Below are 26181 nucleotides of genomic sequence, written 5' to 3' on the forward strand. Positions count from 1 at the left end.
GCTATGCTGTTCCATATTGAGCAAGGGCCCTGTGGGGCTAAGAAGACATGCCCACCTGAAGCCTGTTTCCCTCCTTCTAGACCACAGTCTGGGTATCTGGGATCTCAGTATTCCCAGCCATATGGCCCCAAACGTGCCACCAGGGTCAATGCAGGCCTTTTCCCTGTTCTGTCTTCCTAAGGGCAGTCTACTCCACCTGTGTGGGCCAAAGCTTGGCTGTTTGTTGGGGGTGCACATGGAGTTTGGACATATGTGTTAAGCATCCACACGCATATGCGTGATTGTCCATTATCTCTCAATATGGTAACAAGCCAAGGTGGGATGAGGAGTGGGGCCAGCTGGGGGTCAGCTATTCCTGCGCTGCTACACTCTAGCACAGAATTTTGAGGAGTCCAAGAATTCTAAATCTGAACTTTGCTTTCTAGGTTGTTATAAAGGTGTATCTATCAGGGTAGGAAGGCAGAACTGATGTGATTTAGCACTTAGTCTGACTTACACCCTTAGCTTTCCATTAGTTGACTTAGAATTAAAATTAATATTTAGAAATTAACTTAATATGTGGGCCTTCGTTTGTGTTCTCTCTTTGGACCCTACAAATGTTGGGGACAGGTGGAGATCTGGAGCGCCGTGGCTTCGGAACCCTGGACAGCTCCAAATCAGAATTCTCTTTTGGTTTGTGCGCTTTTACTCACATCTGTTCAGTCTTAACATTTACAAAGTACTCTCAGAAATAGCTTTGCACCCACTTCTTACATCAATCTCATGAAGTGGGTATCAGTCTACTTTCCATTACACAATAGGGAACTTGCTCAAGGTCATACAGCTAGCAATGGGCAGAGCTGAGTTGCGAATCGAGGATCAGATTCAAAATCACATGCTTTCCTCACAGTGACTCCCTGGTACTAAATTAGTGGTCCAATGGCTCTGAAAAATAATAATAGTCATGGGTGATATTAGCTGACAGACACTTGCTATCACCATACCAGTTGTTAAAATATTGAAACATTTTTTTAAACAACTGCTAAACCGACACCCTCCACCGTTCCCAAGTGCCTCCTCTCTAGCTACGCAGGTTCCTGCCCAGGGCCCTGGATCTCTCCAAAATCCACCAGCCAAAGGGTTAATGCAGGCAGGACAGGGGACCTCGGAGACCCCCACTCAAGCTTCAAGGCTGGAGCCTTGATCATATCACAGGCACTGCTCTGAGAGTCTGTGGTCTGTCCGCCTTGCTGAGCCTGCTCCTACAGGAAATTGGCTGCTGTGTTAAGTTCACTGTGTTCTGATGCTGAGAAGGGGCTCCCGCCTTCTCTCTTCATCTTCATCCCTCAAACTGATGGCATTACCACTCAGGAGTATGGAAAATTAAAGAGAATGTCATGTTTTCTGAGGATTCAGGCTTTTCTCCATCTAGTACTGGAACGAGCAGTCATTGCCACATCCCAGAGAGTCTGCGGCTCAGGGTCACTTCTGATTCGGCAAAGGCAGTGCCCAGCACCTTCATGCCCCTAAAGTCCCTCCACACGAGTTGCTGGAAGCGGTGGGTGAAGGGAGATGAGAGGAGGAAGAGAAGCCCCTTTCTAGGAGCAGGTGGGGGCAGGGCTCAGGGCTGGGGAAGGGGCTGTGGTGGGAGGTGGGGGGAAACAGTTCAAAGCCGCTGCCCTGTGTCACCTGGTGAGTCCGGACGCCCACGGCCTCTAGGCAGCCTCTCAGCCTGTTCAGACACCAGTCCCAGCCCTGGCATGGCTCCCGAGTCTCAGATGGTTTGCACCATGATTACAGAGTAAGTTTTAAAATTAGGCTTTTCCTCATTCTGCACTGTTTATGTCAGACTCCAAGAAGCCTCCCACCTCCTCCTCCGCCCCTTCCTTTCGGACCACATCCTTTTTTCTTGGCACACAGGGAGGCATTTTTTCCCACAGCAGAAAAGACAATTTCCAGTGTTTTTAAAGAGCCTTCCGTGTTGGGAGAGGCTCCATGTTTAAGTGAAAGGTTTCTCTTGCAGCCACACTCATGTTCTGTTTAGACTGGGTTTCACTAGCATTAGAGACACCTTCTTATTACGTATTTATCCTTCACGCCTGGGGGGTCAGTTTCTCTGGCGGACCCCCTAGCCCAGCGGGGTTCTCAGAGGCCTCTGCTGGCTTGTTTATATTTGACATGCCTGAGGTCTTGGGTCAGTGGCCAGTTTTCTGGGTCATGTCAGGATGGTTCACCTCCAACTCCAATTCCGAGCTTCTCGGAGCAAAGCGCCCTTCCCCACAGACAGCTGCAGACCGGGGCAGCAGAAACAGTGAGTGCCCTCACTCACGTGTGTGGGGCAGGCACGCAGGCCCACGCTGTGTCCCGAGGGAGCACGGTGACTGCTGTTTGGGCACAGGCCCTGTGCTAGGCATGGCGGGGGTCTGTGCCCAGCCTCCAGGGGCTCACCGTCTACCTGCACTCAGAGGCTCCTCACCTCCTCCTGTCCTTTGGAATGAGGGTTCCAATCCTCCTCCCAAAGGCAGCTCCAAGGACACAGCCTTCAGTTGTGCTGTGGTGCTAAGACCATCTGGCTGGTTCACAGGCACCAATGTCCAGAGTTGCACAAAGGTCAGTGTGAGCCCCCCATCCCCAGCACTGCCTCCCTAGGTCAATGGCAGCCACCCCTCAGCCTACTCAGCTCTGGTCCAAAATGCCTCACACTCATGATTTGCAATCCTGTTACGTAACTCATCACTTCCTATTACAGAATAAATACAGTTTTTTTTTTTTTAAAGTAGTTCTCTACACCCAATGTGGGGTTTGAACTCACACCCCAAGGTCAAGAATTGCATGCTTTTCCAACTGAGCCAGCCAGGTGCCCCCAAAATAATTATTTTTTAGAATATGGACAAAATAAAAAGGGAAAGACCCATAATCTTGTGATCATAGGTAACTACTTTTAACATTTTGGTGAATCCATCCAATATGGATGGATAAAATTTCTCAATTTTAACAAAGCATCTATCTGTAGTAGCAAAATTCCCAAATGAGAGGAAGAAAACACATGTCCACCTTCCCTCTCCTCTTGTCTATCATTTGTCCAGCTTCTAGGGATGAAAGCAGATGATTCAGTTGACTACCATGGCTGGAGTGTGCAGCCCCCCCTCCCCACCCCACCTGGCCCTTCCAGCCTCTTCCAGTGCCTTGGGGTGGAGCTCATGGACGGTGCTGTCACATGGAGGCACTCGTGCTGATGGCTGGTGGGATTTTTAGGGCCTCAAGAGGGGAAGAAATCTGATTTCAGAAGAAAGAAATGCAGTGGGTATTCGCTCAGGATGAGCTGCCCCTCCCAGAACATAGGATCGACCCAGTTGGTTTTCCCGGGGCTCCAAAGACACTGTGGGGACTCAGGCTGGCTGCCCTGGATCTAAGCTGGGCCTGGGGCTCCATTCACTCTCCCCTCTAATCTTCCTGATTGAGTCTCTGGTGCCACCTGCAGCTGGGGAGCCACCACGGCTCCTGACAGGTGGTTCTGATCTGCTGGTCATCATGCTTCCAACCTGTGTATTCGGGATGGAAGGAGACATGGCTCCCACCTTCACCCCGCCTGGTCCCAGCCCCAAGCCAGCCTTCCCGAGGCTCCTGTGCTCTAGAATCCAGCTCCTGTGGTGATGACAGGCCTCTGACCCTGTGAGCACCCAAACTCTTTCTTTGCATTTGTTCCTCCTGTTCCGTCACTGACTGGGGGGAGGCGTGGCTGGCTTATTTCTTTTTGTGCTATTCAAGTGAGATTCCTCATTTGGAATCTTTTGGTGGGTCCCTGGAGGAGGACACCGTGGGGCCTTCCCATTTCCCCAGCCTTGGGGAACTGACAGCTTGGCACGGTATGCTCTGCAGTCTCATTGACTTTTAGCCCAGAACATCTGCAGCTTTTACTGTTGTTTATAAAGACACAACTGGTTTTCTGGGGGCTGAATCTAATGATGGCACAGGCATCTGATAGAGACGGGGAATCCTGAGGATGGCTGGCAGGGGGCCGCAGGCAGCCCCGAGGAGGAGATAGCCTCTCTGCCATCCCACCCTGACATCTGGACCTAATGCCGCTGGAGGCTGGGGCCAGAACTCCGAATTCTTCGTATTTGCTGGTCTAGGTAGTAGTTGTGATTTCTTCCCATCTGGTTTGGGAATCATTATGGGGGACAGTTCCTTAAGGTCAAGATCACATGATGGCTAAATCTTCCCCAAATGAATAGGAAGTCACTAGATATTTACAATTGAATGAATGAATGAATGAATGCACCAGAGCAGGAGTTCAGGGGCACCACCACCCACCAGAGTTGACTGAGCCTCTCTGATCCCAGCCAGGGGAGGAGAGATTGCCACTTCCCAGTCCTGCCCACCCCATCAGCTAGCCCGACAGAACAGCCTACGGGGCTCAGGCCCCTTTGGGGGACCAGGACTGGGGAGGTAGGTAGAAAGGCCAACAGACCAGGGGAGAGGCTGAAGGACCCTGCTCTGGGCCACCAAGCCAAGGGCGGGACTCAGGAGTGACCCGAGGGTCTGGGTACCAGGGGTGGGGGGTGTCAGTGTAGGGTCTGGGGTGCAGACTCCTTGGCCTCAGTGGTCTAGTGACTAGAAAATGAAGTCAAAGATCTGTTTATTGGAGGAAGAACAAGACCAGAGGAGCCAGACTGAGCACAGCTATGGTGACAAGGCAGAAATCAAGGCAAACAGTGGGGACTCTCAAAAGTCAAGTATTATTAATACTGCTATTACCCGCAAGAGTGGCCAATATTTACCGGGGGCTTACTGTGTGCCATTCTACTAGATACTTGACACAGCAACCTCAAAGTAGGCACATGTTACTCCCCTCTACTTTTTTTTTTTCCCAAATAGGGCACTGAGGCTCAGGTTAAAGCATTTGGTAAAGTCACCAAGCAAGCAGGTGGCCGACCTGATACGAGCCTGACTCTCCAGCACCTGTACCCACTTGTGGCTCAGAACTCGAGGCTGTTGGCAGCCGGTACTGGCCTGAGTGCCCTAACCTGCTTCCCTCTCCCCTGCCCCGCCAAAGCACCAGTTTTCTGTTTGGGTGACACTCCAGCTGAGGCATCGCCCCAGGGGAGGCATGGCGGCAGAGGGAAATGACTGCCGGGTGCCGGGTGCCGCTTGCTGGCTGCGGGGAGCACGTGTCTCTCACGGGCACCGGGCAGGGTGTGGGAGGGAAGGCGGACAGTGGGGACGTGCCCGTGCCCTTTCTCCCAGCCGCCAAGCACTTCTGCTGCTTCTTCGGGGAGATCCCCATCCCCGCCGGTCATACCCAAGCAGGGAGCGGAGAGGGTGGGGAACGGTCAGGTTCCTGAAGCACAGCAGGAGAGCGGGGTGCACAGAGGGACACAAGGGGCGAGACTGAGGACGGAAATGGTGTGGGCCAGCGGCACCGACTCTTCAAATCAGAGTTTATTGTTTTCATTAACTTTCCACTGTGTGTTCCTCACACGCCGCATGTCACTGCATGCTGAGTGGGGCAGCAGATGGGGGGGGTTACCAGCACAGCTACACTGGGGGCAGATAACATGCGGCTGCCGCCGGCTCAGCATGTGTCCTGGTGACAGGGCTGTGAAAATGGTTTATTAGGTCCCTGCTTAGCACACAGAAGGGGTGCCTGTCTGCAGGGATGCAGAGGTGGACACATTTGTGAGCACAGAGGAATTCACATAGGCATTACCAACCTAGAGGGGCAGAGAGATTCCAGAACCCGTTCCCCCAGCGCTCGGTCCAGGGCGGGGGGGATGCCCTGCAGCTCTCAGTGGGGCACGTGCTTCACACACCTGCTCTCACTGAATCTGTGGCGACGCTACCAGACGGTTTCTATTATCACCACCCCATCTGGCAAAGGAGGAAACAGGCACTGAGAGATGAAGTTACGCTGGGATCGGGCAGCTGGTAAACCATGGAGCCAGGATTCACTCCCTGGTCACCTCTGCGGCCCCCAGTTCTCCAGAGATGGGAGGAAACTACCATTTCTTAAGCTTCTACTACGCCTACCATTCTCGGCACTTTCTTACGAGTCAGCTCATTTGGTCTTCATAACCTCCTTGGGAAGGAGGCGTCAGTAGCCCTGACGTGCCAAGGTGCAACGCAGACTGAGAAGTCAAGAAGCTTGTCTGTATTCTCGCAGTTGGGAAGTGGCAGAGCTGGGATTTAAACCCAGGAGAGGCCCCACACTCTTTCCCCTGCCCTGGGTACCTCCCACGTGACATTGTGTTGTGTTTTCGATTTTAAGAAGTTACCTTATTTATCTGCCCCACCCTGTCCCCCCATCTGCTTTCCTCGTTAATCGATTAACTCCTTTAACACATAATTTTTGAAGTTGTTCTGCGTCCAAGGCCATGTGCGGGGAGGGGACACACCGCTGGCTGTGGCCTGGCTCCCGGCAGGTTTCCGCTATATGCACATGACCTTGGTGCAAGGAGGAAGGTGAGTAGTGCACTCAGGCCAGAGAACGTTCTGGGGTGTTGGGGATGCCGGAGAGCACCTGTTCCTCGGTATTTTAGTCTTTTTGATGCTCTTGTAAAATGGGCTGTTTTCCTAATTTCCTTTTGAGAGTGTTCGATACTCATGCTACCTAGAGACACAGCTGATTTAGGGAGTGTGTGTCAGCTGTTGCATCCTGAGCTCTGGGGAAGGTGGCTCTGAAGTCAGCCTCCCCCAACGAGGGGTCCAGGCGGCAGACGCTTTGAGCCAAAGCTGCCCAAGCTGTTGGTCACCTCATCAAACCCCCAGGGGCCTGGCTTTTACACCCCTGGATGGATCATCTCTGCTCTCAAGATTCTGGCATCAGCCTGAGAGCCAGCAGGGGAGCTGACTCACAACAGAAAACCCTGGCACCTCACTCTCTTCAGATGTTAAGTTGAAATCTGGAGCTTCATGACTCTTCCTATCTTTGGGAGCCCATCAGAGCTGTGTGAACCAGAAGGAGCAGTGGATCACCCCTGCACGCCGTGCCCCCCTCTGGCCTCACTCTCTTCCCGGGGGAATTTCCCTCTCCTCCGCAGACCCTGCTGGCGGGGTGCAAAAAGCGTTGGACTTGACTTCGGAAGATCCAGGCCTGCATCCCGGTCTGTCCCTCAGCTGCACAACCCCCCGAACAACACCCTGGCTCCCCTCTCCCTGGGTTGCCTGAGCCATAAAATGCAGATAATAATGCCCCCTCACGGAGCCAGGAGCCACCGTGCAGGTTACACAGGAAGTATACGGACCGCTAGGTTTTATGCCCATTACAATTTCCCGGCTTTATTGAGTGACATCCAGCTATGGCCAAGACATTTCCACCCCACAGTCCTCTGGGAAGTGCTTCTTGACCATCCCAGCACACCTGGCTTCTGGAGGGCTGTGTCACCTTTTCCCCCAGCCCACAGCCACCCAGTTGGGGGGCAGAGGAGGCAGACCCTGGCTTGGCAGCCTCCCCAGCTTGCCACTGTTCCTATTACAGGTAGAATAAATCCCAAGCCCCTCACTTTCTCCACTCACCCTGCCTAATCCGGCCTCCGGCTCTCCCGGAAGCTTCCTCTCACACCACGCTCCCCTGTGCTCTCAGTGCTCCATCCCCACCCACTCGCCTTGTAGTCCTGAAACATACCAGACTCTGCCCTGCACCAGGACCTTGGCACATGCCATCCGGGAAGCACTTTTCCCCACTATTTATGTGGGTAACTCGGAATAACCCTTAGCTCTAAGTGCCAGTGGTGTTTTCTCTGGGACCTTCCCTGATCTGCACACACCCTCCCTTCCAGAACGCTGAACTAAACTAGGTTTCTCTTCCAGAACCCTGTGCTTTTTATGATTCACGGAATGTATCACCATTTGCAATTACATAAATGCATGAGTGTGATTGTGCTTTAACGTCCATGTCTTCATGTGGGCTAGACCACGTGGACTCTGGCTACCACCACAGACCGAGTACCTGCCACACTCGAGCACACGGTGGGATTTCATAAGCATGTGGGGTGGGGGGAGTGAATGTCTGCAGGAGGCAGGAGGAGGGAGAGTACTGGAGAAGGAGTGGTAGGGCTGACTACTGAGAAGGGAGGAGGGGGAACGTGGTGGGGTGGGCAGGGAGAAGGCAGAGGGCTCAAGAGATGAAGGAAGCCCAGTGGGAACACCTGAGAGTGACTGATTGAATTTAAGATTTTGAAAGAGCAGAGTGAAGGATGGTCTGTTTTAGGGCTCCCAGAAAGGGTAGGGGCTGCCTCCAGATGGGGTGCAGCCAGGGCATCCAGAGTGCCCAGGGAGCTTGAAATGGACCCAGCAGGAGGACAGGGCTCCATGGAGGGGCCCGTGTTACCCACGTCCCTGTGGCAGGGGTGGCCCTGCCCTCCAGGCGTCTGAGGGATACTTGGAATTTCATGGGGTTCCCTTGGATTCTGCAGGAGGGAGCTCTCTGGGAGGCACGGAGCTCTTTGCACATAACTTGGGGATTGAACAGCAGCTTTTCCTCATGGGCTGGAGCCCTGTGGTCAGCAGCGCTGCGTGGACTCAGCAAGACTCGGCTCCCACAGTTCCTGAGCCGCACTGGGGCTCTTGGTCCTCCTGGTAGCAAGGATAAAGCTGAACAGCAGAGGCAGCGATGGAAAGCCACACAGGAAGCTGCTAATAGCCACTTGCAGAAGTAGCTCTTTTTAAATACAAAGGTTCGTACGAAAGTCAGTTATCCAAGGCTCCTCCTGTCCCTCCCAGACCCTCCCATTCCCAGTGCCTCCTTTCTGACCCCGTGCACTCCTGTGGGTTGAAAGATGTCAACGTGCAAACCAAGGGACTGAAAATCCTATCCCGCATGTGCCACTGCTCAGGGCTCCATTTTCCAAGCCAGGACGCCACAACCATCTGCCCATTCACCGATACACGAACCAGCCCAGCCCCTGGCCGGGCACATCAATGCCCAGCCACGGAAACAGGCCCCTTATTCAACAGGAAGACTGGGCTTAACACTAAGTCACAGGGGAAGTACGTGCCATGAGCCAAAGGAGGTAGCCGTGGCAATGATGACAACGGAAGAGCCTCCCAGCATCGCAGGTTAAGTCCATCCTTCTCCGACTACACCTAGCCCCGCCAAGGGAATGTTACCCCGATCAAAATCAATAAGAAAAACTGCCTCAAAGGTAGGGCTCATTTTAAATTTAGTTCCATGATGTCTTGAGCACTTGCCCTGTGCCTGGCGCTGTCCCTGGTGCGGGGGACACCGAGACTTAAGACAGGGCTGTTGACATCCCAGGCAATGTTGATGTCATTTGGGGAGGACAGGCTTAGAGGCGGATCACTTCAGTGCAGTGTGGGATATTTGGGGACAAAGACATGTCATCCCAGGAGAGCTAGGAGAAGCGTGAAGGCCAGCTGGGGAGAGCAGCAGGTGGTGACGGCAGTGACAGCCAGCGCTGATCGAGGGCCTGCTCTGCACGGGCATCCTTCCCAGTGCTTCGCACGCGTTCACTTATTAATCCTCACCACCACCCAGGGAGGTGGGAAGTGGCGCTGTCCTGTTTTAAAGGGGACCGTGGTGTGGGAGGTGGATGACCTAGCCTGGGGTAATGTGGGGTTTGAACACGCCCCGCATGGGATCCCGGAAGAAGACTGAGTGGCAGAGGAGGAGGGAGCCTGGCCTGGGGAAGAGAGGGCGCAGGTGATAGCTTCTGAATGCCTTGAACGTGGAGTTGGGCCAAGAGTGAGGGAAGACCGGGCCGCCTGGGTGGCTCAGTGGGTTAAGCGTTGGACCCTTGCTTGCGCCTCAGCTCATGATCTCAGGGTCCCAGGATCGAGCCCCAAGTCGGGCTCTGCCCTCAGAGGGGAGTCTACTTGGGACTCTCTCTCTCTCTCTCCCTCTTCCTCTGCCCCTCCACCATCTTGCACTCTCTTGTTCTCTCTAAAATAAAATAAATCTTAAAAAAAAAAAAAGAGTGAGGGAAGACAAGGTGGGAGGGGACGACGGTGTGGTCGGGTTGATGCGAGGAGGTGGGCTCTCAAACATAATTTTTTGTGGGTCCCCCACCTTCTGCTGCCACAGAGATGCTCTGCATCTGTGACTGACCCAATGGGAAAATCACCATAGCCAAATACTGGCTTAGCACTTTACACTTCACAAAATACTCCTTAATGACCCCATTTAATCCTCACAATAATCCAGTGAAGTTGATGGTATGTCCTCCATTTTAGAGTCAAGGAAACCAAAGCTCAGAAAGGTTAAGTGATTTTTCTTAAGGTCCAGCAGTGAGTAAGTGACGGAGACCTGTCTCGAACCTCCATCTGCATTCTCTGTGCTGTCTACCACACTCACCCTGCTCTCAGGGAGGCAGGATAGCTGGAGAACCCAGAAACTGGGGTCCACATGGTTGAGCTACCATTTTTTTCTGAAACACAAAAAGGGTGGGAGCCTTACGTACCAAGATTCTATTTTTCTGACGAATTTTCCAGAACCTGGCTCTCAGGGAGAATATCTGTCCAAACTGCCTGTAATACACTTAGTAAACATGAGCCAGAAATAATTAGGTAATAAGCTGCCATCAGTGCTAATTATCTGTGCCAATGGAGGCGAGCACTGGTGTGGAGAATAAAGAGCATTGGGCAAGTGTCCCTCTGATGGCAGGCACAGCCCTGCTCCTCCTCCCCGAAGGGGATCCCAGGCTGCCCTCGGGGCAGCCCGCACTCCCAAACCTGTCCGGTGCTCTCAAGCCTCCTCAGCAGACACCCCTGTAACGGGACCCCTCGGGGTCGTAAGTGCTCTCCACCACCCCTCTACCTTCTCCTTGCACCCAGGTAGTCCTGCTCTGCCCCTCCCGTAGACCATCCATCATGGATTCAGGGCTGGCTCTCTGCCTGTTTGCTGCCTGTTGGTCTTCAAGCTTCAAGCTTCCTTAAACCTATCATCTAGGACAGAGATCTTGGTTTTCCTTTACTCCATGCTCCTCAGCTGCAAGCCAGCCTTGCCCCCCTAGAAATCCAGTCCTGGCCCTTGGAGCCCTGGGGAACAGGCTCCCCAAGGGGAGTTTTGTGTATGCAGCATAGCTTTGATTATAGGCCCAACCGCCCCAAACATCCTCCCTTAAATCTGGTGCCGTCTGATTATTTTTGCTTGCTAAGGTGAGAGTGAAGAGGCCCTAAGAAAAGTCATTCTAATCCACATTTTTGACGAATGAAGGAATAAGTAACTTAATCCTCCAGTGATGCCCATTTTACAGAGGAACCACACTGGATCTCAGAGACCTTCTAACTTGCCACTAAGCAGCCATGCCAGGACTAAAGCCGGGCCACTCCCGAGCCCCAGACCTTCAGGTCCACTTGCAAACTTCAGCCGGAGTTAAGATATGCCGAGAAACAAATATACTGGGGCAGCAACTCATTAAAGGAGCCTTGCAGAGAAGCATTTTGGAACTGAAAACTCTTGGTGTACAATACAAATGAGCACCCATTCATTTTTCCTATTTTACAAGTTTCTTTAAAAATAGATACTCCCGTTTTTTAAAGTGGGGCATGTCAGTTTGTAAGGAAAGACCCAGAAGAGGTATTGGGTGGAAAAGGGTAGTAGGAACACACAGCCAGGTGGTGCCTCAGGTCTAGTTGTACATGGCCATTGTGAATGGCAGCACAAACATGCAGATGGTCATAAATTCCAATTTTTATGTACCTGTTCCAAGCACCTGCCCTTCCCATTTTACCAAGAGAAAAGGGGTCCGATCGTGCCCTTTTTTCCTGGGCCAAAAGCAGAAGGAAAAAGAACCAAAATATCATGACATGCCAGGCCCTATAGGACCCCCACTTTAAAGCAAAGGGCTTGCTTCCTTTTACATAAAATGTCTTTCTGTCCCTTCTCACATGCTAAGCCTTTAAGACATGAAATCTGTGCTAAATTAATGGAGGATACACATGAGAGGAAAGTGTGTCGGAGCAATTCTTTGCAAAATAAGGCAATCCTGTTCAGCAGAGACCTCGCAAGGGCCGGGCGTCGGCAGGCAAGAGGGTCACAAGGAAAGTGTTCTTTATTATTTTGTTAAAGAAAGCAACAAAATTAGCAGACAAGATGCACTGGAGGGGAGGCAGGCGTTGATTTTTAGGGAAGAATTGATGCATCCTGATTGGCTGGGATGATACAAGGACAGGGCTGCTGGGAAGGGAAACTGACTAGTCCTGGGAACAATGGCAACTCCCTGGGGAGAGAAGGGGGCATGGGGACCAGGGGAGAGAGGTCCTCGGGGAGTGTGAACGAGTGTGTGTGTGTGTGAGAGAGAGAGAGAGTATTTTGAGGCCACACCTTACAGAGCCAGAGGCTGGAGAGGAAGCAGGAGGTTGGGATCAGGGCTGACCTCACACAGGAGGCTCTGAATGCGGCCGCAGAGAAGAAGCTTTCTGGGGGGGACGGTGCCGAGGAAAGTGCCTGTGGTCACAGCCAAGAGGAAAACGGTGGCGGCTGAAGAGCAGGACCAGGAGTGCTGGGACTCAAAGCCATGTGGGCCCCGATGGAGTCGGGAGCTGGGGGACAGAAGCAGAAGGCCCCCCGCCCTGCTGTGGAGGGCAGACGCGTCCCGTGCTCCACGTAGGGACCCACCTCCACGCGGTGGTGGGACCTCCCCACCTGGGCGAGCGTGTCCACACGGGCATCTGCTCTCTGACAGAGCGCGGCCGTGGGCATTTTCCAATCAAGGTGGACACAGCACAGCCCTTGGCCATGCTGCACTGGGGCTGAGATTCTGGCCCCATGCTGTCCTGTCCTGAGCAGACTTCCCTCTGCTCCTGTCTGTACCTTTCTTGGAAGGCTGACGGTGCAGGGGGGTCCTGCAGATGTGGGGGCCGAATGTGCCTTAATTCTTCTGCCGTGAACATGTTGGCCCTGTATGGATGCTGCTGTGAATCAAAATGGCTACATATTCCGGAGGGAACCCTGAGGGTCGCTGAGGCCTTTCGGGGCTGGCCGAGGCTGACGAGTGCAGGGAGGGACCAGACTTCTGTGGCAGTGACAGCAGTACTGGCTGCCGTGGCTTATGCACTAGGACATGCCAGACGGGGTAGGGCGTTACATACGCTTAATCCCCACAGCCACCCTTCTGCACATTTAATATATAAGAACACGAGAGCTAAAACCACCTGTCCAAGGTGGCCAAACTGGCAGGCCGCTCTGACCGCCCAGACCCTCCTGGCCATCCTCAGTAGGCACGGGGCTCTGCACCATCCCCCTGCACCCGCCCTCGCGGGGCTTGCAGGAACTAGCTGGCTGGCACGCGGTGCTGCAGGTGGCCGCGTTTCCTCCTTCCCAAACGGCTTGCCAGGCCCTGTGGGGAGGGCGGCTTCCCGGGACAGGGGTGGGGGAGGCTTCCTTTCCTTTGAGCACGAACAACTCAATGACAGGCCCTCCAACTGTCCCAGTCCCACAAGAGGTGGCAGGCCAGGGCAGCTGGGGTGGCCAGGCCAGAGGGACGTGGGTAGAGGCACGCCTAGGTGTCACAGGTGCCGGCCCGTGGTGTGGGCGCTCTCCCTGGCTTCCCAGTGCTGAGGCATGGGCCATCAGAGCCACCGGGGGAGGGTTGCAGAGGGGCTGCCCCAGGAGGAGGGCCACCACCACTGTTTTCCAGCGGAGCTATACAACCTGGACTTCCATGCACACTTTCGGGGATGCCCTGCCCCTGGCCCAGGGCTCCTGCACCCCCAGGGGACCCCCCAGACCCCCTTAGTCATGCCTCTCCTCACCCCTGCTGAGAAGGGGGCATGGGGAAATGAGCAGGGACCCACCCAAGTGATAGATACGGTGAGTGATGCACAGACCCTCCCAGGCAGGAGACAAGTCTCTGGGGCTGGAGCAGGGGAGCAAATTAGGAACCGCTCTGGGGGAGTGACACTCCCCGAGCCGAAAGGAGTAAGATGTGAACTTCTGAGGACCAGTGACAGAATCAACACAGAGACGATCAGACCCTAAATGCAGCGAGCTGCAGTCAGAAATGAAATGCCCCAGCTGGGAGTGGCAACACTTAAAAATAGGGGCTGTGGTTCTCACAGGAATGCTCAACGGCCCACGTTCAATGGAGAATGGCTTCTGGATTATGGGTTAGAGTAAATAAAGAAGATCATCGAAGTAACATAACCATAGGTTTTTAGCTTAAAATGACATCTGGTACCAACATATTGTCTGTCTCTAAGAAACTCAAATTGCCAGTCGTCCTGGGAGCCTCTGCTGTTCTCAGCAAGTTTTCATCCTGAGTTGCTCTGCCTGGTAAGAAAGAGCACAAGTGTGGACTTCCAGCCCTGCTTTGGGCCCCCGAGTCTCTGTGGTGACCCCAGAGCCGCTGCTGGGGACAGGCGGCCACCGAGGGCCCACCTGCTCCCACCTGTGGGCTGGAAGCCCCCATGGCCCCCACGCGGGTCATGCGCACCTGTCTCCTCTCCAAGGGAAGCAGCTTCAAGCGCTCCACTTCCCCATGGTTGGTCAGTGGCAGCGTTGGACACTTCTCTGGAAGGAAGTTAAACCCACCCCATGATTGATCTAATTCCTGGTTCTCCAGGGTCCATGCCACGTGACCCAGGGCGAGTTACTTCCCCGCTTTATGCCCATTTCCTCATCTCAGATGGGGGGGACTCAGGAGAAGAATATTTCCGACCGGCCTGAAGTCGCCCAAGAGGCCTGCTTTCATGTTCTCCTGCTCCTGTCCTCGCCCCGGGGCCTCCCCCCGCCCCCAGTACCACTGTGGCAGTCGGCCTGCACCCCACCGCACGCTGACCTTTGCCACGGGAAGTCAGCCCAGTTGCCAGGGAAACCAGGCTGGAGCCCTCGGATCCAGAGAAGATGAAGAGCTGTTTTCAAAAGGAAACGAGCAGGGCTTTATCACTGGCCCTGGCCCCGGGGGTCGTGAAATCCTGACTTCGCCGCCTCCTTCAGCACAGCTGGGCATCTCTGAAGAGTCGGGCGGTAAGAGACCGTGACCACTCTCTTCCTTCGGCTGTTCTGGACACTGTTCATTATCTTCTCTTCCTGTGGCTGAGGCCAGGGCAAGTGGTGAGCAATCACAGGCCTTCCCTCCCCTATGCCTCTGCCCCAAGCCGAGCTCCTCATTAATGCTCCCACTCCTTTCTTGCTCGGCCACTGACGCGGTGAGCAGATGTCACAGGCACATCGGCTGTTGGCTAGGCGGGCATCAGTCACCACAGACTCCAGGACACTTGGAACCGAGTCCCACAGAAAACCCAAGGAGGGAGTCCCCAGTTTGGGAGAGCAAATTGCAGCCCCCAACTATGGGAGACATGGCTTCTGACACCTCACGTAGCAGGGCTCGGGGATACTGTGAAGACCCACTGGGATGACACTGTCCTAGGACAGGCGCAAAGTCCGAGGGCCTCTGCATGTAATACTGGGCGTTCTTTGTAGGGTGAACGTGCACTAACACCATACAGTCATGCTTTGGAAGGTCCTGTGCCCCTGGAATGGGAGGAGTGACAGAGAAACCTGCAAGACCCCTGCCGAGCAGTGGAAAGGTCTCTTTCCAGTGGAGAGAGACAAAGTCACCGGTGTGAACTCTGATGACCAAACCTGGACGGTAGAAAGTTAAAGGCCTCCGTGGGAAGACCAGTTACAGGCCATTGTTGACAGGGTTCTCCTGACCCTCCCAGAAATGGTGGCCTGGATCTGATCCTTCTCTTTCACATGTCCCCTGGATCAAGCAACTGCAAGGTCCAGGTGGCTGGGATCTGTCCACGGAGGGCCCTGCCCGGGGCACCTGTTGTTCTCTCCATCAGGACGATCCCACATTTATGCAGTTCGTTAGAAGTAGGACTCTCTCCGAGACTGATGGGGCAGGGTTGTAATGGGTTCACATTTGCTCTCTGCACCCCAGTAAATGGGCCTCTGCTTTCAGAGGTTGGCTGTCAAGTGGAGACACTTGATATGAACGATCTCACCCCTGCAGAGAGATAGCCAGAGAGCTCAGACATGTCCAGGGCTACCTGTCACAGAGGCCCAAATAGGTGGCAGCCAGCAAGGACACACCGACTGTGAGGTTTATGTACAGTGTCCCTGCTGCACCTATAGTCTGTTCTGGAAATGTACTAAGTCTCCTGCTTTCCTTACAGGTAACTGGGACTCACTTCTTTTTGGCCACCTGCAGTGGGGGAAAATTCATACTCACAAGGTCCAAGAAAATGTCTTTACATGTCAGACAACTATCAAGTGGTTCCTGGTCTGGGAAACCTCCTGCCCAGAGCTTTTGAGGGGACCCAATGAATGCAGGTCATTAAAGTTTGCAGCCCAGCTCCTGGTACCTAATAACTACTCGGTAAATGTTCACTATGATCTAATTTCCTGTAATATTTGAAATAGAACCAGCCAGAGAGCAGGGCTCTTGGCTTCCCAGAGGCTGGTTCATTACCTATGGCTTACCATTCTTTATTGCTCTCTGGCTAAATTTCCACCCAGGTCATAGAGATTTTGCCTAAGAGACTATAAATTGAGTTCAGGAAGTTGCATGATCCAGGTTCTCACGGAGTTGATCAATGTCAGGAGACAGGGCTCAGTGGCCTGGCCTTCCCTTGGCTATAACTCTGCTGTTCCGGGCCTCCTTGGCACCATTCCTTCTGCCTCACTTCTTGGGGTGACTCTACTGCCTCTGCAATTTCCTTCCAGCTGAGTCATTCCCATCTTCGGAAGGTATTCACGAGGGATTAGTTTTCTTAGTCACTGATCCCATTTCTATTACAATTGCATTCACAAGGCTGGTCCCCAGACAGACAAAAAACAGAGGCAGGTCGGGGGGAAAATACAGGTGGGAGCCCAAAGCTGGGTTCTGTGGAGACCAGCCTGTTGCTTTGCTTCTCCTCCTCACCTCACTTCACCCAATTTCTAGAAAAGCATGGATCTGGTTTTTCGGGCCCACAGTCTGAATTAGCCGAGGAGAGGAACTGTGGAGCTGGAAAGCGCACTTTTCCCTGAGAACCCTCCCCCTGCTGCAAGACCCAGCTCTGGACCCTCATGGCATCGCCTCCACTGAGGCAGCTAAGGAAACACTGTGAGGGGGACCCTATGTCCTGGAGCTCGCTGATGAAGCGCCGACTAACCCCCCAGTCTGCACTTCTGCTGCAGGCGCCCCCCTCTTCAAGGGGTGGCTACAATACACCGGCTTCCCTGTCCCCCAAGAGGCAGGCGTTCCCCAGCTCCTGCCCTCAAACTAAGCAGAACGGGGAATGCAGCACCGAGTCCCCAGCCTGCCCGAGGTTCCACGAATGCTTCCCACGTGCCAGGCCCTATGCTTAGCACCTGGGACAGGCACCTCATCTCTCTTTGCAGAGATCCTATCAAGTACATAGTAGGCTTACTCCCACTTCACAGATGTGGAAGCTGAAGCCCAGAGAGGCTATGTCATTCACCCACAGCCCTATCACTAACAGGTGCCAGAGCTGGACTCCAAGTCTGTATTCCTGGGAAGTCCATTTATTTATTTATTTACTTGCTTTTTTTTTTTAATTTTAAGATTTATTTATTTATGTTAGAGAGTGTGTGTGTGTGCACGCAAGTGGGGGGAGGGGCAGGAGGAGAAGGAGAGAGAGAATCCCAAGTAGACTCCCCGCTGAGCAGGGAGCCCGAAGCAGGGGCTCGATCCCAGGACCATGAGATCGCGAGCTGAGCTGAAATCAAGAGTTGGACGCCCAACTGACTGAGCCACCCAGGCACCCCTAGGAAATCCATTTAAAGTGCACTGTTAACTTGGCTAAGTTATAGAGATGAGAGATTAAAAAAAAGTTTTCTACTTAAAAAAATAACACTACAGAAACTAACTGTAGTGAACCAGGCTCAGCTGTGCCCCCTCCAAAGGCCTTTCAGGCCTCAGATGGTCAGCGGCCCCAGACCTGCCTTGTCCTGGCCATGGTCGGGAGGAAGGTGTGGGCACCAGGGCCACCGTGAGCAGGCTGGCTGTCACCGTGGCCCTCCACCTGTTTTGCTGTCGGCAGCGGGATGCACCTGCAGTGGGCCCTGAGTTCACAGCCCTCCCCCAGCAGGTCCTGCCCCCACAGCCTTCCCAGGAGACTATGTAGGGCAGCCAAGGGAGACCCACTCTGCAGGGTGAACAGACCTCCCTTATTTGTCGCTATGTGCCCAGATGACGGCACTGCTCCAGCCTCAGTCTCATGAGCTGTGAAACAGACCTAGAAGCTATATTGCAGAGTTATGAAGATGAAATTAAATGTGTGATGACCAAAGCTATGTCAAAGCGTTATACACACTGGCAATTAAGTATGTAACTGAATTTATTTTCATCAGGGTGTGAAGGACCATTAGGATTTACCCTCCTGCATTTTTTTAAAAGATTTATTTATTTATTTGAGAGAGGGAGAGAGAGCATGAGTGGGGGCAGGGGTAGAGGGAGAGGGAATCTCAAGCAGACGCCCTGATGAGCGTGGAGCCAGATGCGGAGCTCGATCCCACGACTCTGAGATCATGACCTGAGCCGATGTCAAGAAGCAGACGCCTACCCGACTGAGCCACCCAGGCACCTCTACCCTCCTGCATTTTAAAAGAGGAATTTGATCAAAACAAATGACACTCCAATGAGTGGGTTGTGATGTGGCATCAGAAAATCCTTCCAGCAGGTGGGAGGACTGGACTCATCCCCCACCCCCGCCCCCAGAGTCTCTGGCGCTGTCCTGCTGTTCAGGCTGGCCTCCCCTGCATGCTCACTCAGGTGTGCTCCCCTCAACAGCCCTGCACGGAAAGGAGCTGGTGTTTCCCGGCACAAAGGGCTGCAGGATGGGGGGACAAGGAGATGGGCCCATGTGCGGGTGGGCACGGCTGTGAAACCACATGCCAGGCCTTTGTCAGCTCTGCCACGCCACCTCCAGCAGGTACACTGTCGGGATCCAAACTGGGTTGAAAGCATGAAGCCAAACAGTGGCCAAAAGGAGGCAGCCCAGCCGAGCTGGTGACATGGTGCCCATGATGGGATCCACCAGCCCGCGGGTACCTGCTGGCATGCGAATTCTTTATAGAACAAGATAACTAAATCAAATAGACCCTATTTATCCCTTCCACGTTAGCCACAGGCCTCCTCTGTGCACACTCTATGCTGGGCACCTTTGGGGGTACCATGTATGCTGATAAAAGGGCATTTCTCTTGCACATTAGAATTTGGGAGGTGCTCCCATCGGCATGATCGAACTGGATTCTTGAAACAGACCTGTACCAAACATAGTCCAATGCCCATCTAGTGGTCGGGAAAGTAAAGTTCAGGGAGGAAAGGTGTCCTGGGCCACAGTCAATGGCACAGCGAGGGTGAAGAGCCACTGGTCCATTCGGTCACTCAGTCAGTCTGTCACAGAGTGGTTGGAATTTTTTGGAATTGATTTTGGTATAGATCTGCCACCTTTTAGAAAAGTCTGGCCATTGAAGCAGAGGGTCCAGGGCTCTAAGAGAGGTGCGGCCTCCCCAGGAAAGCGGCTTCTCCTCTGAGGAGATAACGGAAGGTAGAAAAGGGAACTTTTGCCTCCTTCAGACTGGTCCTCTCCCTTCTGCTCAGCAACTAGTAGTCCGGGGCCTGCTCACACTGGGCACTAGGGAAACCGAGGCAGCCTGGCAGCCATCAATCACCCCGGCAGTGAGCTGCCACTCGATACTCTCATTTCATCTCTGCGACAGGCCTGTGAGGAGGTGCCAACACCTCCCGCTGCACAAAAGGCAAAAGCAGGAGGGGATCGGGAGGCTGAGTCCTGCTCCCTGCGCGGCTCTGCAGGTCACCAGGAGCGCGGACGGCTCTGGGCTCTGCCCACCGTCCAGCCCCTCCCTCCCGTCCACATTCCCCCTGTCAGTGCTCTGGCTCACCGAGACCCTGGTTTCCTGTCTCGTGCAATACTGCAATCGTTCCGTTTGACATTTGTTAAAAATACATACGTCTATGTATGTGTATTTTGTGAGCACCAGCAGTGGTCCGGGCTCCGTGCTGGACCCCGGGGAAGAATGATGAGCATGACCCAGGGCCTGGCATGCTGGTTTGGAACAGGACAGGAGGACAGGCATCCCTACCTCGCAGGGGCGAGCGCTTCACGAGCGCATGGCAGATGCATCTGGCCCAGCCGGGGGCGGGGGTGGGGAGGCGGGGGCCGCGGTGTTCAGGGGTCAAGGGAGGCACGGGACCTCCGTGACGAGTTCCAGCCAACCAATGTCCTGATGACCCCTGTTGAAAATGAAAATCCAACCAAACCACGCCTCTTCTCAAAACCTTTCCATGGCTCCCTATCACTGACAGAAGGAAGGGACGGGCTCCTTAGCAGGCCCGCCAAGTTCTCCCACTCTGCCTATATATATATACCTGTCTCCTCCATGATGGAAGCACCCAGAAGGCAGGGCCTGGGTCCAGTTTAGCTCTTCAAATCCAGGGCCCAGAAGAGGGCTGCTAGATAAGAGGCGCCTGAGGAATTTATTACGAAAGAAAGAATCACTTCTGAGGTCTGAGTCATGGTCCCCAGAGAGAAGGCCAATTCTGCTTTCCCTTGGGTCTCATGGTAGGAAGGGCCCAAGCCCCCTGTAATTTTGGTCAGTGAGGGGAGAAGAGGAGGGTAACAAGGAATGAGATGCAGCTTCGGCCCCTCTATTTCCTGTGGAGAACCCTAGGAGGCCTGTGGACAGTTCTTCCTACCGCTTGACACAGAGGAGTCAGTTTATAGGTCCTCTGAGTGCAGAGTCCGAGGAAACGTCTCTGTATGAACTGCCCCTCCCCCCAGTCCTTCACATTCCCTCCCTAGGAGCCCCCAGCCCCAGTGCTCTGCACACACCAAGCATTTAGCAAGTTTCTGTGTGAAGGGTGGGCCCTCTGCACTTCCCACCAGGATGGGGTTCATAACGGAGACAAACTCCCCTATACTAATTTTCAAGGAGAAAAGAAATGCACTTCCAGCAAGAAAATTGGGTATCTGGGAAGGCTTCCAGCTAGGACTTGAAAAAACCTAGTCCATCCTGCATTACAACAGAGTGGGGGTGGGGAGGTGATCTTTACTCATCCTTTCCCCAGCTCTGTGCTAGTCACCTCCGAGGACACAGAAGAGGCGACATGGAGCCTGACCGGGAGAACAGAACAATGTGGATTCCCTCTCTCCTAAGTATAGTGTGGCTTCTTTGCTTTTTCCTCCCCAAACTCCGTGCTGGCCAACATCTTAACAGTTAAGACTGTGTGTCTGACCCACGTCTATACCAGGGGCTCCTGACTCCCAGGGAGATAGTCCGGTTTTGTACCAGTGGTTCCCCTCAGCCTTCTTCATTTGATAGCATAGAGATGGTAATTTTTTAAATTTGGGGAGGAAGGATGAGGAGTAAGAGATTTAGGAGGGGGATGCAGTACTACCCTCCTCTCAAGATGTAGCCAAAAACAGCTTTTGGTGCCTTAACATGATGCACATGGATTGTTCATTCATTCCACAAATGTTTACTGAGTGGCAGAGACTGTTCTACGCTCTGGGGGCTCTGGACAAGCCAGGCCACCCCGCACTGCCATTTGTCCGCATCCACGAGGGGGGGACGCTGTGCCCACAGAAGCCAAGCGAGGCTCTGACCAGAGCTGCGTTTGTCTGTAGCAAGAGGCACTCAGCTGGGGAAAGAGAAGAGCCAGCACTCTCTATAAAGAAGGTCCATTTGGGAGGAAATTGCCATCAGCAGATGGGCACGGTCATAGTTGAACACCAAACGAGCCGCCATGAAGTTAGAATGAAGTGCATGCCACGTGCCCTGTTCCCGGGTTAAAGAGTTCCTCATCTCCAGGTCCCCTTAGGAAGAGGAGTGTTCTTTCACTAAGCCCACAGCTTGACGTATTTCATCCCTGGTATGTGTTCTCTGCTGAGTCGTCCTCCGGTAAGCTCCCCTCCTCACCTGGATCGCCCATACCTGACTTATGAGTCAAATACTGCTTTTGTTCTATCACCTGGAGCACCCCTTGGGTCTCAAGACTATCTGGAGAAAGGGGGGTGAGAACAGTGGCCCCCAAGGTCCCATGACCCTTGGTTTGTAATGGGCGCACCCTGCCATCTCTCCTGGCTGAGGATCTACCGTGTCCCTTGGATTGTATCTTGACCTCTGCCATTCTGTGCTCTCCTTCTGCCTCCCTCCCCAGTTTAGGGAAAGACACATGTCCCTGGGTAGGATTCTTGCCTAATTTTGCATTTTGTGAAGACTGCAGCTTGCTCCTGAGGCTCCATAATACAAACAGAATAAAAGACCCCCCCAAATCGCAAGTTTGCCTTTGTTCCTTTAGATGATGAGCCCTTGTGGTCTCGGCACCCCCGACATCACATTTCCTGGTCAGCGCAAGCGGCTGCTTCTGCCGTGTGCTAATAACATAAGTATCCATTTACTCTCACCTGAGAAGTGCAGTTCCGAGGGCCTGTTTCATCCCAGTCTCAGTGGCACTGATTTTTCTACGGATATATGCCTTCATGAGCATAGATTTCTGTCGAGAAGTCAGTTAGCATCTGAGGTTACAAGGATGCAGCGTCTGCCTTCACCGCTGGAGGGGCTTGGGCAGAGGGGACTGCTGTCTGAGACGACTGGTCCTTTGCAGGCTATGGATCAACAGGGCTCAGGAAGGGGGAGAGGGGCTTCCAGCATGTGGGGCGGGGACACTCTGTGATCCCGAACATCCCTTGGAGCACCCAGAGTCTGACATTCTGTGAAATTTTTATCAAGTACATCCCAAGATAGTCATCTAAAGTATAATTTCAGTTAGTCACACAGCAAATAAAAGAACCAACAATTTCATATTCTAATGGGTTTTATGCCTTCATTAAATAAAACATATAACTTTATTAAGTTAGATAAAAGCTTATTGGATATGTTTACTACCTTGACTGTGGTGATGGTTTGTTTTCATGAGTGCATGCAGATGTCCAAACTCAGCAAATGAAATATGAAATAGGTGCAGTTTTAATATATCAGTTATATCTCAATAAAGCTGTTAATTATCTTTAAAAAAAAGAAATATTGTGAATTTTTTAAAAAAGAAAATCTTAAAAAAAAAGAAAGGGGGTGCCTGGGTGGCTCAGTCATTAAGCGTCTACCTTCGGCTCAGGTCATGATCCCAGCATCCTGGGATCGGGCCCCGCATTGGGCTCCCTGCTCAGCGGGAAACCTGCTTCTCCCTCTCCCACTCCCCCTGCTTGTGTTCCCTCTCTCGCTGTGTCTCTCCCTCTATCAGATAAATAAATAAAATCTTAAAAAAAAAAGAGAGAGATTCTACCTCCCAGGTTCAAACATACAAATCCTACCAAAAAAAAAATTAAGAGAAAAAAAAAGAACCTCATTGGTTCTCTAATCCAGGACCTAGGGCCTGCAGCCTGTTTTTACAAATAAAGTTTTATTGGAACAGCCACACCCATTCATTTACATATGATCTTTGGCATCTTTTCATGCCACAACGGCAGACTTGAGTAGTTATGGCAGTGACCATATAGCCCATGAAGCCCCATATATTTATGATCTGTTTGCCACCCTTCTATCTAATCCAATCTCCCAATTTATAGGTAAGAAAACTGAGGCTGACAGAGTTCAGTGACTTCCTTTAGGTTGAGTGAATCAGTGGCTGAGAGAAGACGAGAACCACAACATCATGCCAGGTGCTCATTTTATAGACACAAGGCCCGAGGACGGAGGTGAACTCTTGGGCCCAGGATCACTCCCACCACGTGGCCGGCCGCAGGACAGGGCTGACTCTCTGAGTTCTGATCCCACAGGGCTGGCTCCCAAAGGCTGTTCCAAGAAGGCTGAGGCCTTGGAGGGCAAAGAGAGCTTCTAAGACAAGAACTCATCTGGCTCCCCAATTCCCTCTCAGCATTAGCATTCACCTTCTGTTAGCCAACAAAAGGACACATTTACAACTGTCTCGAGTTCAACTTGAAAACCCTTTTCACAGGTTTCCAGGGAAATTACTCCAAGCGGCCCTGATGGGTTAAAATGATTTTAACATACCCAGTTGCTTTCAGTTCCTTCCGTGGCATCTGCTACAAACAGCAAAACACATGAGTACCTGATATTTATCTTCTTTTGAAATAGGAGATTCCAAACGAGAGAATGCATGGGGGAAAACCACCCTATCTGCCCACAATCATATTTAAAAAGAACAAACAGCCAGTCGGAGGCCCAGGTTGGGCCTCTGTGTTCTGTGTGGGAGATTTCTTAGAGCTACGAGATCAATCGACTGCTCGGATGATCTACGTTTGTCCAGGAGAGTATCCATGGGAAGCCGACCCTCCCTATCTCCTTTCTCCAGCTGCGTGTGTCCCCTCAGAGGGCTGTTTTCCTCCTCCTTACCATTTACAAGCCTTTACATTGTCCGCATTTACACTTCTATCACACATCTCTCCTGGACAGAGAGTGATGAATATTCCTCGGAGAGATTAAAGAACGTCAGCATTCTCAACATAAGTGGTCAAGAGAATAAAGTGCGCACTGTCAAGAGCCACGAGAGACCCCCCCCAAAGCCTTGCCAAGGGGATACATTTCACAGGTGCATGGTTCCCTGGGCCCACAGAGCTCCTGACCAGCTCAGACACGAGCTTGAATTTCAAGGGTGCCATTTCCCAGCCAGGGGAGGAAAGCCAAGGACCAGAGGGAAGCCAATCACCAGAGGCAGCTTTGCATGGGCTTCAGCCAGTGCATCCCCTGTTACTCATGGCTCTGAACTCAGCCTGCCCTTCTCAGTGGAGTCAGCTCTTCACAGCTTACCGAAGACGACAACCGACAAGTGTCACACCAGCCACTGGGGGCAGTGCTGACAATCAGAGATGGAGAAGGTCCTTGTCTTTACACTTTTTGAGAACTGTGCTGCGGCTTTACCCGTGCCGCTTATTTAAATCCTCACACAACTCAAAAACCCGCGTTTTATACACGCAGCATCCCTAGCTCTGAGAAGCTAAGCAGCTGGTCCAAAGACACACAGAAAGGAAGTGAAGGAGCTGGGCTTTGAACTCATGTGTGTCCATGTGCCCTCCATCATACTGTGCCTCCTCCAGAGTCTGGGGACTGTCTTTCTCTGTGGCTACTGGCCAACGGTGCCTCACCCCCTCAGTGGGGTGCCTGGCGGCCGCAGGAACACAACAGACACATGGGTGCATTGAATGTGCTGCATATCGTGTTGAAATGAGGGTAAGTTGGAATGGCGAAGGTCAACGGAGAGGAGAGGCAGACGAGGGAAACAAGGGAAGAACAAACCGGATTTGTTGGAAATACAATTGTGTATGTTGGTGTGAATTATTGGGATTGATCTTGCTCAACTGTGCTCACTCAGGCCCTGGGGGCTCCTGACGAGGGGGGGGACATCCCCGAGGGCCGCGGCAAGGGCTGCCAAAGACAGCAAAAATGCAAGATTCCAGCGGCACCTGGAGTGAGGTGGGTGGGTGAAAACAGGAGCTGAGAGCTGTTTCCAAGAAGAGGGGCAGGCAGTGAGCGGAGGACCTCCACCGGGAGCTCGCGGGTAACCCGGATGAGTGGAAGCACGCTCGGGGCAGAGGGGTCAGTCTGGCTCCGGAACCCCCGGCTGTATCTGCAAACACCACTTACCTTGTTCCTTACAGCTAAGTCTCCAGTACCTCTGCCTTCCATCTGTTTGGCCACAGTTAGCGGAGGGAGGAAGTGAGGATGGAAATCAATACAGCAAGGCAGACACATCCCAGAGCTTCAGCTCCGAGGAACTGCTCCTGATCTCACGCCTCACCACGATTATCACCACCAGGCCCACCGCGAAAACGTTCAGGGTCTGGGGCGAGAATAAAAAAGCCCACACACCATATGAGTAAATATTTAAAATATAAATCAAGCCTACAAACTGCTAGGTAAAAGAGATGCTGTTCTCCTACCTTGGCTACCATATGTCGTCCTATCTGGAAGATCAGATTCCAACTCAGAGTTCTCAGACTCCACAGAGTACTGTGTTGGACCATGGTGGCAAGGGATGACACACCCGTGGACGTGGATCTTACGGTCAGGGAGGGGCCAAACCCACATGGTGGGAGAGCGAAGTCCACGGTCCGGGCTCCACCCACACCCTCACCATGCACCGGGGGCCTCTAAGGATTCCCAAGGCAGTGGAGGCCACCCACAGGAGGCTGACCTGGGGCGAAAAGCTCCCCATGGGTCCTGGAAGCAGTTTGAGGCTGTTTTAGCAGGGAATTCTGGGGTCCTGGGTCGCTGAAGCATGGCCTAGAAGGAGGAGTACGGATGCATGT

The 26181-nt window shown here is 52.9% G+C and overlaps 1 protein-coding gene across 2 annotated transcripts in view; it reads right to left on the minus strand.

Moving 5' to 3' along the window:
* FAM78B (family with sequence similarity 78 member B) overlaps positions 1-26181 on the minus strand; it is an 87603-nt gene that overhangs the window by 21634 nt on the left and 39788 nt on the right. Inside the window, exon 1 of one of the 2 annotated variants that reach the window (XM_073884073.1) lies at positions 25517-25703. The exons of the other annotated variant lie outside the window; for it this stretch is intronic. The gene's annotated coding sequence lies outside the window, so the exon portion shown is untranslated. Of the gene's footprint in view, positions 1-25516; positions 25704-26181 lie in introns of those variants that run through there. 2 annotated transcript variants of the gene reach the window in all.

The sequence above is a fragment of the Callorhinus ursinus genome, unplaced genomic scaffold (genome assembly GCF_003265705.2).
Source record: "Callorhinus ursinus isolate GAN/ISIS: 27379988/994484 unplaced genomic scaffold, GSC_fseal_2.0 scaffold54, whole genome shotgun sequence".
Taxonomy (NCBI): domain Eukaryota; kingdom Metazoa; phylum Chordata; class Mammalia; order Carnivora; family Otariidae; genus Callorhinus; species Callorhinus ursinus.